General features: G+C 37.6%; 1 long non-coding RNA gene across 1 annotated transcript; it reads right to left on the bottom strand.

Moving 5' to 3' along the window:
• Positions 1–5,066: 5,066 nt before the first annotated feature.
• LOC121317381 lies at positions 5,067–8,842 on the bottom strand. Its single transcript, XR_005950498.1, has 3 exons — positions 8,157–8,842; positions 6,653–6,734; positions 5,067–5,417 (listed from the first exon to the last, which is right to left on the bottom strand). It is a non-coding gene; the product is annotated as an uncharacterized LOC121317381 (long non-coding RNA).
• Between the last annotated feature and the right edge of the window lie 8,026 nt (positions 8,843–16,868).

The raw sequence follows: 16,868 nt of genomic DNA, 5'->3' as shown, positions 1-16,868 counted from the left end.
TGATTTACGATGTAAGCACTTAGGACGTGGGGCAGTGACCTTTACTTCCATTTTTGTTGGCTGAGAGCAAGTAACATTGTAACTACAAAATAGAAAAGAAAAAAAGAAAAGAAGATAGGTGATTTATAGGTGATTTATGTTTTCATAATAACCCTTGAAACACTCACATCTCTTTCAGCATAAATAAGTGTGACAGGTTGGTTTGTGTGGTGACGTCAGACCATGAAGAAACACACAGAGTGGTGAGTGAATTATGAATGCATCGGTGGCCCATTTTTATAAATGAACAAATAAACTGGCTGAACAAAACAAAACACTTCACAAAACAAAATGGCACTTTGGCCAAAACAGACAGACAACACAGACACGAAACGAAACACTAAATAAAATAAGTATGGCACTGGTGCTAAGTCAGCATGCGTTGCAATTGTTATTATTTATTTATTTATTTATTCCTCTCTCTCTCTCTCTCTCTCTCTCTCTCTCTCTCTCTCTCTCTCTCTCTCTCTCTCTCTTCACTTCTGCATGTGAAGTGATTGTGCAATCCCTGTGCCTAAATGCAAATATACATTTTATACCACCTGTGCTACATAACCCACACCCTGTGTATTACTACAATAATACATATAACAGACAACATACAACACAAAAATACACACAGGGACGGGCCACCCCGCCACAATAAGCTAGACAGGTTAAGAAATAGGACATCTGTATGTCTAAAGACCTATAATGACAAGCTGTTACTGTACATTTTCAACATTGTTGTAACAATTGAAAATACATTGGTGTGCTCTGTGCTTAGTGCACTTGATGTGCACAGTGCTCGGTGCATAGCGCCTCGGTGCATTCGGTGCACACAGTGCTCGGTGCAGTCGATGATTAGTGCAGTCGGTGCACTCGGTGCTTAGTGCGCACGGTGCTCGGTGCATATCGCCTTGGTGTACTCGTGCACTCAGTGCACATGGTGCTCAGTGTGCACGATGCATAGTGCATTAGGTTTGAATAGAACCCCAGTGATACTCGGTGCACACGGCGCTAGGTTCACTTGGTGCGCATGGAACTCTGTGCACCTCGTGCCCATAGCGCTCCGTTGTTTGGTGCGCACTCTGTTTGGTGCATTATGTGAGCATAGCACTCTGGTGCAAGTGGGCCAATTAGTGCATAGTGCTTGGCGTACTCAGTAGTGGCAACTATGACGAGCACCCCATGGTTCCATGCACATCCTAAGGCGAATATACTACAGTCCCAGTGCCCACGGCGGCAATGGGAAACCGATCCCCTCCACAGAGCACAAGGAATTTCATATTCTCCACTCAGTCTAGCCAGGCGACTGGTTCACTACCATGAACTTATGGGACGCATATTTTCACATTCCCATCCGTCAAGAGCGCAGGAAGTACCTTTTCAAAGTGCTTGAAGTCTATCCTTGCCCCCTGAGATAGCAGGGGATCAGAGTACTCAACTGTCTTGTCGACTGACTGATTTGCGCTCAGTCTCGAGAGGGAGCAGTGGCCCACATGATGATTGTGACACAGCATCTGGCGAGGCTGGGCCTCACCATCAATGATGTGAAGAGTCAGTTTATACCGGTGCAGTACTTGGGGCTCCAGCTGGACTCCAGTATGATGCACCCATACCTGTCGGACGACAGAGTAGCAGCTATTTAGGGCTGCTCTCTCTCTGTTCCAACAAGATAGAAGGTCCCCTTGGTGCGGTTCCAAAAACTGTTGGGTCTGATGGCTGCAGCTGTATCAGCCGTAGAGCTGGGTCTATTACATATGCGCCTGCTCCAAGCAAGGCTCAATGCGTTCCACTTAAACCCCAAGTGCAACAGAACCTGCTGTCCCTACGGGCGATGCATCTGGTGAATTGGGCATCAGGGTGCGCATCCATCAGAGTGGCAACTCCACCAGCAGGTGGTGAAGCGCATTTGGGAACAGTTTGGGAAGGCGCAGGTCGAGCTCTTTGCCTCAGCGGAGATGACGCATTGCCCCCTGTGGTATTCCACTCAGCATCAACTTACTAGCCCACGTCTGGCCCAGGACACTCCTTTACATGTTTCCACCAGTACAGTTGATCCCGGCCTTCTTGAAGAAGGTCCGGTTAGAGAAAGTGACAGTTCTCCCAGTGGCCCTTCGGTGGCCCAGGAGACTCTGGTTCTCGACCCTATGCCAGCTCATACAAGGCCAGCCCTGGGAGGTCCCGCTTTGTCTGGATCTCCTCAGTCAGAATAGAGGCACTCTCTGGCATCCAGAACCTGGGAGGTTCCAATTATGGGTCTGGCCCCTGAACAGGACCGCTGGACATCCCTAGGGCTATCAGATGAAGTTGTAGTTACTCTGCAGAGCACTAGAAAAGACTGTAGGTCGCTGTATGCCTATAAGTGGAAGTATTTCCAGAATTGGTGTCTGACTAGAAGTCATGACCCAGTTTCTTGCCCCATGCCAGTTATCTTGTAGTTTCTGCAAGAACTTCTTGATGCTGGTAGGTTACCTTCCACATTGAAGGTGAATTTAGGAGCTATTTCTGCATGGCATGTCCCTGAAAAAAACTATATGCTAAAAATATAAAACTGAAAGATCATACTTGGATAAGTCTCCACCCCCCTGAGTTAATACTTGGTGGAAGCACCTTTGGCAGCAATTATAGCTGTGAGTCTGTTAGGATAGGTCTCTACCAACTTTGCACACCTAGATTTGGCATTATTTGACCATTATTCTTTACAAAACTGTTCAAGCTCTTTCAAGTTCCTTGAGGAGTGTTGATGGATAGCAATCTTCAAGTCATGCCACATATTTTCGCTTGGATTTAGGTCAGGGCTCTGTCTGGGCCACTCAAGGACATTTACCTTTTTGTTTCTTAGCCACCCCAGTGTAGCTTTGGCTGTGTGCTTTGGATCGCTGTCATGCTGAAAGTTGAACTTCTGTCCCAGTTTCAGCTTTCTTGCAGAGGGCAGCAGGTTTTCCTTAAGGACTTCTCTGTACTTTGCTCTATTAATTTTCCCTTCTATTTTGACAAATTCCCCAGTCCCTGCCGATGAGAAACATCCCCATATCATGATGCTGCCACCACCATGCTTCACAGTAGTGTTATTTGGGTGATGCACTGTGTTGGGTTTGTGCCAAACATAATGCTTTGCATTTAGACCAAAAAGTTCCATTTTAGTTTCATCAGACCACAAAACATTTTGCCACTTGGCTACATAATCTCCTAAGTGTTTTTTTGCATACTTCAAACAGGATTCAAGATGGGCTTTCTTGAGTAATGGCTTCCTTCTTGCCACCCTACCATACAGGCCAGATTTGTGGAATACTTGGGATATTGTTGTCACATGCACACTTTGACCAGTCTTGGCTGTAAAAGCCTGTAGCTCTTGTAAAGTTGCCATTGGCCTCTTTGCAGCCTCTTTGATCAGTCTCCTTCTTGCTCGGTCATCCAGTTTGGAGGGATGGCCTGATCTAGGCAGGGTCTTTGTGGTGCCATACACCTTCTGCTTCTTAATAATCGTCTTGACCGAGCTCCAAGGGATATTCAAGGCCTTTGATATTTTTTTTATATCCATCCCCTGATCTGTGCCTTTCAACAACTTTGTCTTCTTCTTTTGAAAGCACCTTGGTGCTCATGGTTGAGTCTTTGCTTTGAAATGCACTACCCAGTAGAGGAACTTACAGGAACTGCTGAATTTATCCTGAAATCATGTGAATCACTACAACTTTTTGAAGGTAATTGGTTATACCTGAGCTAATCTAGGATTGCTATTACAAGGGGGGTGGACACTTATCCAACCAAGCTATTTCAGTTTTTATTTTTAATTCATTTTCTACAAATTTCTAGAATATATTTTTCACTTGGAAGTTGTGGGGTAGGATGTGTAGATAAATGAAAAAAAAAAAACTATTTTAATGCATTTTAATTCCAGGCTATAAGGCAACAAAAGGTGAAAAATTTGAAAGGGGGTGTAGACTTTCTATAGGCACTGGCTCAGGCAGCTGGCTCTTTGGCAGCTGGCTATATATATATATATATATATATATATATATATATATATATATATATATATATATATATATATATATATATATATATATTAGTTAGTTAGTTTTTGCTCCAAGATAGGATTTAATGTACACATATTTAATCATTTAAATATAATTTTACCAGTCGTGTTAGTGATCCAAATATAATTTAGATTCTAAAAAACAATGGTAATTGTCAGCTGTAAAATGGCAAGAATAGAAGCAGCAATCTCAGTGGCTGCCAAGTGTTCCAACCGGTGCAGATGTGTGAGCATACCAGCAGTGTGGAACTCTGGCTGATTCTCAGATAACCAATTCACCTTGGGAGAGGTAGAGTAGAGTGGAGGTGCCCTTTTAGAAGCGCAATAATACACTACTGGGTGTTTAAATATGACTAAGCCTCATGCTAAAAAATACCCCGTGGTTGCAGATATTGAACCATATTCGTACACCTTGCAGTGTGATACTGCCTTAACATTCAAATGGGAAAATGTTGTAAAAACTGTTTTGATTACTGCCTTATTTTATTATTAATTAATTTATGTTTCTTAGAAACAGATGCTTAGAAATCTCACGATAAAAATGTGTTTACCAAAATAATAAAACAAACTTAAAGCATTGTTTTGTAGGGTTGTCAGAAGTTCTAATTCAGAGGTTGTTTCATTGTCTGTTATTATGAATTGTTGCTTGGCAACAATTAAAGCAATGGGAAAACAGGGATGGGGGTCATATTGGTGCATACATTTTAATACATTTTAAACAAGAACTGTCTTCGTCACTATAGAGGTTGTTTGTCTGTTATATCAACTGTCTCTATTTGAACAGAAAAAGTCTTCTGGTACTACTATCTACAGTAAATTTCACTTTCTATGCTCAGAGCAGTCCATGGTGGTATTAATCTGTACTGCAATACTGTAAAATACACAAAAGTCAATTTTTATTTAATCATACAGTAATTTGTAATGTAGGAGAACAAATTAAGAGCGACCTTTGAAATGCAACTTGCATTAGGATCCTAAATGTGACAGTGCAGTATAGTAACATAATCAGGACCATCAAATGACGTGTTAATAAATCACAATACAACAAATGATATATGTTAAAATGTTTAACACATGGTGACACTCTTACACAATCATAGTTTGTTTCCCTTCCCTTTTTATAACATCCTTTAAAAGTATTCAAAAGAAACAGCATAGATGGATACACTGATACATTTTATTATGTTATGACAGTATTTTTTACAGATAATAGTAACAAAAAAATAAATAAAAGCATGATTTCAGCCCTGTCCTTATTTCGTGTCCACCTCTTCAATTTTTGGAAGAAACTGTTCAATCTTGAAATGTAATGCTTCGCTTTTTGTACTCGAAATGATTGCTCTCTCAATAAATGGGCCTGTTAACAGATTAGAAGAAACTGTAAATCTGAAGGGTGCGTTAAAGGTTCATAATCCACAATTAATTGACTGAATTAACTACACTGTCCCCTTACACATACAGGGAATGATTATCAATTTAAGTTGTAAACTTGTATTAATATAGATATGATTCAGGTTATAATACAGGCCCCACATCAATATGCTGTCTTGTTTAGCCTTAGTTTGATTTATTGTTTTCATTAGCAGTGTGTTCTTGTTTTAAATTGTGCTCTTAAATGTTACTTCACTGGTACAATGTTCCCATTTTTAAGCAAACTGTCATACCTATCAGAGCTATTACAACACAGTATCCTTTATCAATGTATTGTTCTGACTTAGCACCCAGCTTTTTGAGGAAAATAAATGACAAGAACCAGAATTTAGACACACAGCACACTCTGTAAAGAAGAAAACCAGGCTGTGACTGTATATAAGAGACTAAAATCACACTACAGTAATTCAGTACACGTTTACATGGGAATTGGAACTGCACGGCTAATTCAGTGCTTGGTTAGATAACAAATGGTCTATTTGTGGCAATTAATTACAGTACGTTTTGTTTCATTAGGTTTATAATTATCAACTTGCTACATTTTTTCAATGAACATCCTAATGTTTTGCTTTTATAATTACTATAAAACTCTAGTTTCTCAAAGCTCTTTTAGAATTACAAAGCAGAAATAATCCATGCCAGGCATTTTCTTAGGGGATTATACTGTAAGCAGTATATAGTTGTTCTGCCAATAACAGTTTGGAGTAACAAGCAAATTACTTTTCCTAGAAGTAATGCTTTCATACAAAAAAAACAACAAAAAAAAAACACCTTATAACCTTAAACAGAATACAGTCAACAGTTCATGTGAAACTGTAAGCTCTCTCAATAAGGACTGGGAACTTGTGGTAACAAAATAATCTGCTGGATGTTTACTTGTCTAAAATAAATAAATAATAGATACAGCTGTATATTTAGTAACACATATTCATATTGTTGGCTTTGTTTAATGATCTCAGAGCCTGGCTGTAATGCAATCAGATCGGTAGCGATGCTGAACACCCAGATGGAAATGATTTCAAGTTACAGAAAATAAAATAAAGATATTACATATTAAAATGATCTTGTAAAATGTTTTAATATAATAATTACACATTATGAGAGGAAACAACAGTTGTATAACTTAACTGTTCTTATCATAGCAATATAAGGTTATCTTACTCAAGTTCAAAGGCCTGTGTGAGCATACATCCTTGATGATTGTGTCTAGGTTGTCAGTGATCTGTTCTTTAGGCATATCCAACTGCAAGAAATGAATAGGCCATATAACATTTAATTAAAACCAAAACTAATAACGCACCATTAGTTTAAACAGTAACGAAATGTTAAACAAAAACAATGGCATGGCTTTTGATGTTTTTATTTCAACTTTTTTTTTTTTTTTTGATTACGCCAAAGGGATGTTTGCAATGTGCAAAAACACAGATGCAATATCCCTTCAGTCTCTCATTCCAATTGGGTATCTAGTGTCATGTCCCCCCCCCCCCCCCCCCCCCCGACTAGTAGTGTGAGACTTTATCAACCCTGAATCAGAGACAAGCATAACAAAAAATAATAATAGTAAAATAAAAAACACTAATCTTATTTTTATTCCACTTTTCACTTTGTTTCCATAAAAGTGTGTCTTTGTGTGCAGTGTTCGACGGATTGTAATGATGGGGAAGATTCAACCTGATTAAACTTGCCCAACAACTACATCTCCTGGTTACAACACCAGTACATAATTATAAGGAAAGGCCACAATATGACTAATCAGTAACATTTGCTAGTTATGCATCAAATACTGTGTGCTCTCTGTCTGTGCCTAGTTTCACTCAAGGCTGCTGTGTCCCCTGCTGCTTGACTTGATTGCAGCTTGTGCCTCTCCTGTTCCCAGTGGTGAGCTCTCTGCTGCTTGCTGCTCTCCAATGCTGCCTTTCATATGTTGTTTCCTTTATACTGTATAATGCACAGGGGGGAATGTTCAAGGTCTTTTGTACCATAATTACTAGGTACCAGTCATGAACATCTTTTACATTTACTGATCTATCACAACGCATTGAAGCATTAAATAGCATCCTGTCGCTTTTTAAAAGTAACTGGGGCCGAAGATAAAATCCCCTTTCAGCAGTAAATCAGGCACAGCAGTGACAATTCCTGTGAGGTTACATTTTTTGATATTTAAATGTTATGATTCTTTAAAAAACTACTGCAATGTCAATCACACAAAGTACAGCAAAGTATCTAGCTGTTTCTGAATCACATAACATCAAGTGAAAAAACGCTTTTCTAGCATCTCACTTAGAAACCATTCATACCAACACAATAATAATCTTTCATAAACAAGATATCGATCCACTGTAAATTGTACAGTTTATTGAGAAATGCTGGTTTCCTTTAATAAAATAGTCAGATTTCAACTGTCTCCAGTGGGTCTTTTTTATTGAGCTCCGTCACCCCCTAAAAAGATTTTCCGACTTACTTAAATGATTGATCTAAATGTATATGTTTTAACAAATGTAAAGTACAAGTGAACATAATCAAATGTACATAACAAGAAAAGCAGGCATCATACTACTTTGCAGCAGACCAATTGCTCCCCATCCTGTAAAAGTTATCGTTATATTTACAAAAAATAAGAAATAAAATAAAAAAATAATGTATAAAGGACTTCTCTTATACTCACATTTATAACACTCATTAGCATTTATCTTCAGGCAACAAAAAAGAGCAGCCTACTGTAGGTGGAAACACAATGTCTGCAGTTAGTGAATATAGAAAAGACCATTCTGTTTCTTTTTGGTCTCATTGTCTGTTCAGCAGTTCTGCAGGAGACACGGCCTGCCTCTCCATATCACGGTCTTTGTTTTTGGTCTTACAGCAGATGGAGTACAAAAGTAATGCACAAATAGTAAGATAGAATGCGACCACGAGCCATATGACAGAGCCAAACAGAGCAAAGCACACAAGCTCGCCATCCATTTGATCAGTCCAAACTTACAATCAGTCCAGTTACAAGCTCTTGAAAACTTCTGAGGTGTGAAAGACGATGATCACATTTTAAAATCACAGACAACAGGTTGCCCATAAAGTCACAAAAGGCACCTGATTGAGTGTGAGAAGCACCAGGTGATACAGGGCTCTTGGCATTAATCACACTTCAGTTGACTCAATAGAAGGCTTAGGCAAACAGATAAACCATCACCTGATGTTGTTTTGAAAGCCGTCAGTCCAGTGGTGACAATTGTCACTCCGATATTGAGAGAAATTGGAGGTTTTTAGTCACTGAAAATTGTACAGCCTCAAACACCAACTATTTACTGTCTATAGTACACTGTTAATTTTACAGATAGAAAGAACTGCATTTATAATTGCATGTTCTTTTACAATATGTTACCGGCAGCTCTCACCACCCCATTCAGGAAATCATACTCTAAACCTACTGTAGTCATTTTTGTCAGAACATAGCAATCTCTCTCCACCAGGTATTCATGGCCAGTCTTAAACAGCTCAAGCATTTTAGGAATGTTTGTTCCAACAGAACCTGGAAAACAAGGATGAAATACTTTTATCCACAAAACAGTGCAGGCTTGTTTTTTGCACTGCATAATAATGTGCAAATAAAAATGTCCACACTGTAAATGTCAACAAATAGGGTTGATGCATTCCTTAAAATTCTTTACTAGTTCAATATCGTGAAGGATTCCCAGCCCTTGGCAGTTACCCCTAGAGCACCCTGCAGGGATGGAAATAGACTACTACTGTATAGCAGTTTCACCCAGTCCAGGTTTTATTATGAGCCTGATTAGCCACAGTGTGTAGGTGACAAGCTCAGGTCTGTCTTATTAAAACCAGGGATGCATCAAATTGCTATGCAATGTGAGTCCTATTTACAACCTTGCCATGCTATACAGGACCATATTGTTCAAACACACTCACCTCTCTTGCTCTTAGGAACTTTTTTTCTAAGCTTGTTTTTTAGGGTTGACATTCTGGGGAGAATGTCTGGCACTGCCATATAAAAATCTGCTTGATGTCGTTATCCAAAATCTGGAAAGCAGATAAAAATAATAGAACTGGGCTAGGGGAACATGTCACTGTGAAGCACTGATCTAACTGGATCTCAAAGTCTGGAAAGAAGCCCTCTCTCATATTGTAGATATTTATTTTGTATAAACACAAAACTTGATTGATTTAAATTGCATAACAATAATGACTACAATGTTAACAGATATAATTTCCTTTTGAAGGATTCATGTTTTCCACAAGTCTCTGTTTAGTTTCATACTACAGTATAATCACAGTTTTAAAAATCATCCAGCATGTATACATGTAAGTGCTTCGAATGCTACACCATACAGTTTAATTGCTTTAGAGCACACATACCTTTTGCACAAGTTCAGCTCCACCTACGAAAGCAGCTACATTGTCTTTGGCTACATTAGCATCTTCTACATTCTAGTTAGAAAGACATTACGTACCAATTATTTATTAAAAGAAGAATGACAGAACACAATTTTTGGATGCCTAAAGTGTTAATGTTCATTTACATGGGTCAACAAACAGTTTGTCATAGTAACAATATTTGATCCAGTAAGAACTGCCCAGTTCCTTAAGCTGCAGACGTTACTACCCCAAGCCTCTAGTAAAGTGGTCATTGCAATATTTAGTTCTGTATTTGTTGTGTATTAAACACAAAAGTTTGTATGTAAATAGTTTGTGTCTATTTGTGTCAGAGCAGAGATAAACTGCATGTCTCTTGCACACCGATTTTTGTAGGACAAAAAATAAACACAAAAGAGCGTAAAAGCACCTCTATATCTGTTCCTGTTCTAGTCACTTGCTTGCTGATAAGCACAAAAGGCAAGTCGCTCTGTCAGACATTGTTACTTTAAAGGTTAATGGATAAACTGATCCAATAAGAACTGTTCAGTTCCTTAAGCTGTAGAGGTTATTCCCCAAAGCCTTGAGTACAGTGGCAATGTCAATATTTAAACAGTTACAGCAGTGCTAACACTGGCATGTGTTCAACAAAAGACATTGAAAACAAGGACATGTGTTGCTTTATTTCTCTTACTGGAATGGAGTGGGGTGCCCGGTTTAACATTTTCTTTTACTTTTATTAAATAAAATCCTTACTTCTGTGTATGTCCCTACCAGGAGTCTTGGAAAACTCACTAAACTGTGGATCCCAGACTGTGCACAGCATAACTTATGGCTGATCTTACACTGTATATTTCATGAAGCACTTGTTTCAACAGGGATCAGTTTTTTGGGAAATAATATAAAGATATGCTGTAAAGTAAGTATTAATCGAGTAATCTTGCCAAATAATATGGAAGTGGACAGATGATGATTTAGAACAGTAAGTATAAAAGAATTCAAGCTAACATCAAACAGTAATTAAATGCCATGAAGCACTTTTGTCTTCTAATTTACATTCAACTTACCTCTGTAAATAATACAACTTTATTCACGTCTGTCTTGAAAGAATGTGGAAAGTGAACTGTACTGACAAATTGGTCAACCTTTTTCTAAGGAAAAGAAGAATATGTTCAATGTTTAATATTGTTACTGTGTGTTAGAATGTGCAACACACCAGGTTAGAAAGTGTAAAAATGTGGGCCTATTTTTCACTAAACTAGAACATGGTTTTTATTCAATTCCATAATTTCTGCAACACATTTAGCAACTTTAAAGATTTACAATTTCCTGCAGGGCAGATGTGATGTAATTCAATTTAAATGTTTGGTTACATACCATTGATAATTACAGATTCTAAATAAAAACTTGCCGACTACAGGAGGGTGCAACTAAACGGACTGAGTCACAGAAAAGTGTTGTACCCTTCATTTTAAACCCAGAGACAGGGATGGAAATAAGACTCCCATTTCAGAGTGGTTTGATACATTCCTGGCCTTACTATGAGTTTAAAAAGAAACACCCAAGATTGTTACATATAAACAGTGGATAATCAAGCTCATAATAAAACTTGGTGCAACTACTATGCAATAGGAGTCTTATTTCAATCCCTGTAGAGAGAAGATAACATACAGTATGTACATAAATGACCACCATTGCCACACAACAGAATCTTGCACAATAACATATTTAAAATGATTTGACCACCTGTTCCCTATAAAGATGTTTGTTTTAAGACATAGGCTTAGATTACCAATGCTGACTACTACAAAATGTCATAACCACAATATTTTCAAACAGCAAAAACACATCCATAAAAACTACCAAATCAGTGTAGGCTCAAAGGCATGATGTATTTATCTACTCCAAGCAGGTAATTCCAAAGAGTAACACTCTCTGGACTGTATTTATTATACTATACTTTCCAGAAAATTTGTTGGCCTTAGGTAAGAGATGGAAATTGTTAAAATAAATAAATAAATAAAAATGAATTTTTAAAAAGAAATTTAAAAAACAGGTTAATAAGAAATTATGAACCTAAAGTTTGGCAAGGTTTTTACTGAAAAACAATGCAGTTTTTGGAAAGAAAAAATGTTATTGGAAAAGTTTTATTTATAAAAAAGAAAATTGTGTATACAAGTCTATTTTTTTCACAGCAACAATAACATTAACTATGTTCCATATGGTAAAGATACCGCTCACCCAATAGAAGCTCTTGTGATGGGATGTTTACTATAATAGAAATAATGAATGTGTATTTTATTATTTAAAAACCACAGAAAACGCATGGGCAGTAAGTATTCCACATTAAAGGGAAGTCAGTTTCTCTTGATTTGCAAAGCATTTCTGTCTCACATTTTTCATGGATTGGCGAGCATTAAATCGCACCAATACTCAACCTTTGCGCTTGTTCATAAATCACAACATGGGAGATATGGCAGGATGCAACGCAAACGCTCTTGAGTTTGCACACTGACTTCTGGGGGTTTTTTTGTTGTTGTTTTTTTTAGCATTCATCAAAATTGGGTCCCCTATGTCAAAGCATGGTCTGTAGATAGTTCTGAAAACACAAACCTTTTTCTCCAGCTTCATAGCTTCTTATCAAGCTTCAAGTCAATGTAAAGAGGCTGCTTTGGGTAGGTAAAGTCTAACTCAAAACAAGAACAACAACTCAGGTAAGACAACCATTAAATGTATTTATCTAAATGCTAGAAGTATCAGAAACAAAATTCTAGAACTTGAAGCTACTGCACTAACAGGTAACTATGATGTGATAGGTGTTACAGAAACGTGGTTGTCTGAGAGTGATGGGGACGAATTTAATATTTGTGGGTATACACTGTATAGGAAAGACAGGCAGGACAGAAGAGGAGGAGGGGTAGCGCTATACATAAGAAACAGTCTTGAAGCCCAGGTGTTAAACCTGAACAAAGAAAATAAAACCGAATCAATATGGGTCAGAATAACGGACAAAAATTCAAAAGGCATAATAATAGGAGCATGCTATAGACCGCCAGATTCAGACGGTGAGCACAATAATCTGTTATACAATGACATTAGAAATGTGTGTAGCAAAGGAGAAGCCATACTAATGGGGGATTTCAACTTCCCCCAAATAAAATGGGAAAACCCGGTGGGTAGCGCAAAGGATGAAATAGAAATGGTGGAAATGACAAATGACTGCTTCCTAACACAATTTGTGAAGGCACCCACTAGAGGGGAGGCATGCCTTGATTTAGTCTTTTCAAATAACGAAGATAGAATAACTAAAACAGAGGTCAGAGAACCACTGGCAAACTCAGACCACAACATGGTCTCATTTGAAGTGTTTTTTAAAACCACAAAAGAAATGACTAAAGCTAAGGTTTACAATTTTAGAAAAGCAAACTATGAAGGTATGAAACAGAGACTAACAGAAGTAGATTGGAGTAAAATAGAGAAAACACCCACAGAAGAAGGATGGTTGTTCTTCAAAAATGTAGTACTAGAGGCACAAAACAATTATATCCCTAAAGTAGACAAATCTAAATGTAAAACTAAATTGCCAAAATGGTTTAATAGATCAATAAAAAAAAAATATTCAGCGAAAAAAGGCACTTTACAGAGCATTAAAAAAGGACCAAAAAGAAAGTACGCAGAAAGAGTACACAGAACTGCAAACGCAAGTCAAAAAGGAAGTTAGAAAGGCCAAGAGAGAAATAGAAATAAACATTGCTAAGGGAGCTAAAACCAATTCCAAAATGTTTTTCCAATATTACAACAGCAAGAGAACATTCAAAGAGGAGATTAAATGTTTAAGAGATACAAATGGCAAAATCGTAGATGAAGAAAAAAAAATAGCAAATATGTTAAATGATTACTTTTCACAAGTTTTTACAAAGGAAGATACTGACAACATGCCCCACATGTCATCCAGTTCCTATCCAGTTTTAAATAACTTTAGCATAACTGAGGCAGAAGTGTTAAAGGGACTAGGAGCTCTTAAAATAAACAAATCCCCTGGGCCGGATGAGATCCTCCCAGTAGTACTCAAAGAAATGAAAGAAGTAATTTACAAACCGCTAACCAAGATCATGCAGCAGTCTCTTGACACAGGGGTGGTACCGACAGACTGGAAAATTGCAAACGTAATACCGATCCACAAAAAGGGAAACAAAACTGAACCAGGTAACTACAGACCAGTAAGCCTGACTTCTATTATATGCAAACTTATGGAAACTATAATAAGATCCAAAATGGAAAATTACCTATATGGTAACAGGGTACTGGGAGACAGTCAACATGGTTTTAGGAAAGGGAGATCGTGCCTAACTAACTTGCTTGATTTTTTTGAGGATGCAACATCCATAATGGATAATTGCAAAGCATATGACATGGTTTATTTAGATTTCCAGAAAGCTTTTGACAAAGTCCCGCACACAGCGACCAGAATTATTCCGGGCTTAAAAGGCATGTCATATGCAGACAGGCTAAAAGAATTGAATCTGTTCAGTCTTGAACAAAGAAGACTACGTGGCGACCTAATTCAAGCATTCAAAATTCTAAAAGGTATTGACAGTGTCGACGCAAGGGACTTTTTCAGCCTGAAAAAAGAAACAAGGACCAGGGGTCACAAATGGAGTTTAGAAAAAGTGGCATTCAGAACAGAAAATAGGAGACACTTTTTTACACAGAGAATTGTGAGGGTCTGGAATCAACTCCCCAGTAATGTTATTGAAGCTGACACCCTGGGATCCTTCAAGAAGCTGCTTGATGAGATTTTGGGATCAATAAGCTACTAACAACCAAACGAGCAAGATGGGCCGAATGGCCTCCTCTCATTTGTAAACTTTCTTATGTTCTTATGTTCTAACTGTTGGAACTTCTTCAGCATATCAATTGCTGTCTCTGCATCATAGACAGGCTTTGGGTAAAACTGTGTTATGTACACATCATCTATTGGTTCCCATACAGTCAGTCCAAAGGGTTTATGTCGATTGGTGTCATCTATCTTTCTCTCCTTTATCACCTTCTGCTTTTCATCTTTTTGTTCCTTCTGTTCTTTTTTCACAGCTCTGATGTGAAAGACAAAAAAAGATTTAAAAAAAAAAACCTTATGTCATCTATATTTTCTATTTACTAAAATATTCATCCAAGGTCCACAACTAAGATTCCACAACTTGTCCTGCCAAGCTGTAACCTTAAGGACACCCCAAGTCTGTCTTAATTTATTCTCTGGTCCCAATACATGTTGGAGGGTAATGTACTGCCGTAACGTTTGTAACTTTCTACTGTACAACTAAACAGTTTACTTAAAAAATCTTGAGCTATCCAAATCAAATTAAAAAATACTTACTTTACTGCAGCAAACTGCCGGACGGGAACTTGTTTAGGTACAATCTGAGAAACATTTGTGGAACTCTAACCGTTACTGATGAGCAAAGATTTGTGACAGCCAGTTAAAACTATAGGGGAAAAAAAAAAATCAGAGATACAACAGAAAACGGTACTGCTTGTACCTCTACCGCTATGTTAGAATACACGTATTAAGAAGTGTAACTAAATGATCAGGTAGCCACAACCAGTCCCATTTTAAACCCCTCCATTGTCACCTTTATCATTTCCTGCATCAACTGAGTAACCAATACAGTTTTTACAGACTCAAATCACATTTACAGTGGAAAGAGCTAAACAGATTGCAGGCACCTGATAAGACTTGTCAGACAAGTTGTTCGTCAAAGGACTTGGTCAGGTTAAGTAAATACCTTCCCTATTGGTTTTCTCAGAACCGGTCAATACAGTTAGTATTTCAATCAATCAATCAATATTTATTTTATATAGCACCTTTCATAGTGGACCTAGTACACTAAATACTATGCCCTGTGTGTAATGTATGCGTGTGTCAAGCAGAATTAAACGAATAAGATGGAGTGAAAAGCCTGAAATAGTAATTTGGACAACAGCTAATAACAGATATCAGACTTAGAAAGCATTAAAAGCAAGAGAGAAGAAGTGGGTCTTGACAGTTGATTTGAGTATAGGATTTCAAGAAGGCTATACAGCTAGGCATGCATGTTAAATGAAAATACTACACGTTGGTTAATGTTGCTCAGTTTTTTGAGGCATGGAGCTGAAGTAGAACATTCAGTTTTTTGTTTTTGTTTTTTCTAAACCTTAAGTACAGTTGTGGCTTCAGCACAAACTTGTCTGAGGTCAGTCACAAGTAAAAGTGAGGTTACGATGTACATTGTGTTATGTACAATATTTCATAACCACGGATAACCGTCTAATAATATACTTGAACTAACAGTTACTTGACAAAAGAAAACATGCATAAGCTTCTCTGACAGACAATAGCCAATAGTTTAAAAATTGGAAAATGTCACTGCCCCTCTTCTGTTAAGACGCATATGTACTGTCTACTTATGTCTGTATGTCCAATAAACATTACAACACAAAGATATATGTTTATTTCATCTATTTTGAACTGACCTCTGGGGAAATTTTTCGTGCAAGATGCCATGTTTACATGTGTGATGTATCATTTCAAGTGGTTCGTGCAGTAACCAAAAACCCTCAATGCTAATTCCTACCAAAGTTTCTGTGTTCACTGACTGGATTGTGATGGTGAGTTAATGTAAGTGAACAGACGTTGTTATTCTCCTCGGTTCCTATAAAAATGTGTTTGAAACCATACACGGTTTGCAGGTGCTTGGTGTAGTGTACGATTTATAAATGTAAAGTTCAACGTCCATTTAACTGAGTATGGGAAATTAGGATTAAGAATAATTGTCACTAGACACTAACATATGTTATCAAATGAAATGCTATACAACTGAATGGCATAGGTTATCGAAACCATTTACTGTATAGCATCCAAACAAGAAATAAACTACTCAGTTATTTAATCTGGGGGCATGTAAAGTTTAAAACTATTTTTATTCATTTTTAAGTAACTGGTGTTTAAATTGAGGATTTGGAGTTAATGGCTTTGAGT

Source organism: Polyodon spathula, chromosome 1, assembly GCF_017654505.1.
Source record: "Polyodon spathula isolate WHYD16114869_AA chromosome 1, ASM1765450v1, whole genome shotgun sequence".
Classification (NCBI taxonomy): Eukaryota; Metazoa; Chordata; class Actinopteri; order Acipenseriformes; family Polyodontidae; genus Polyodon; species Polyodon spathula.
The sequence above is the reverse complement of the archived record's forward strand: the minus strand, read 5'-3'. Positions and strand labels throughout refer to the sequence as shown.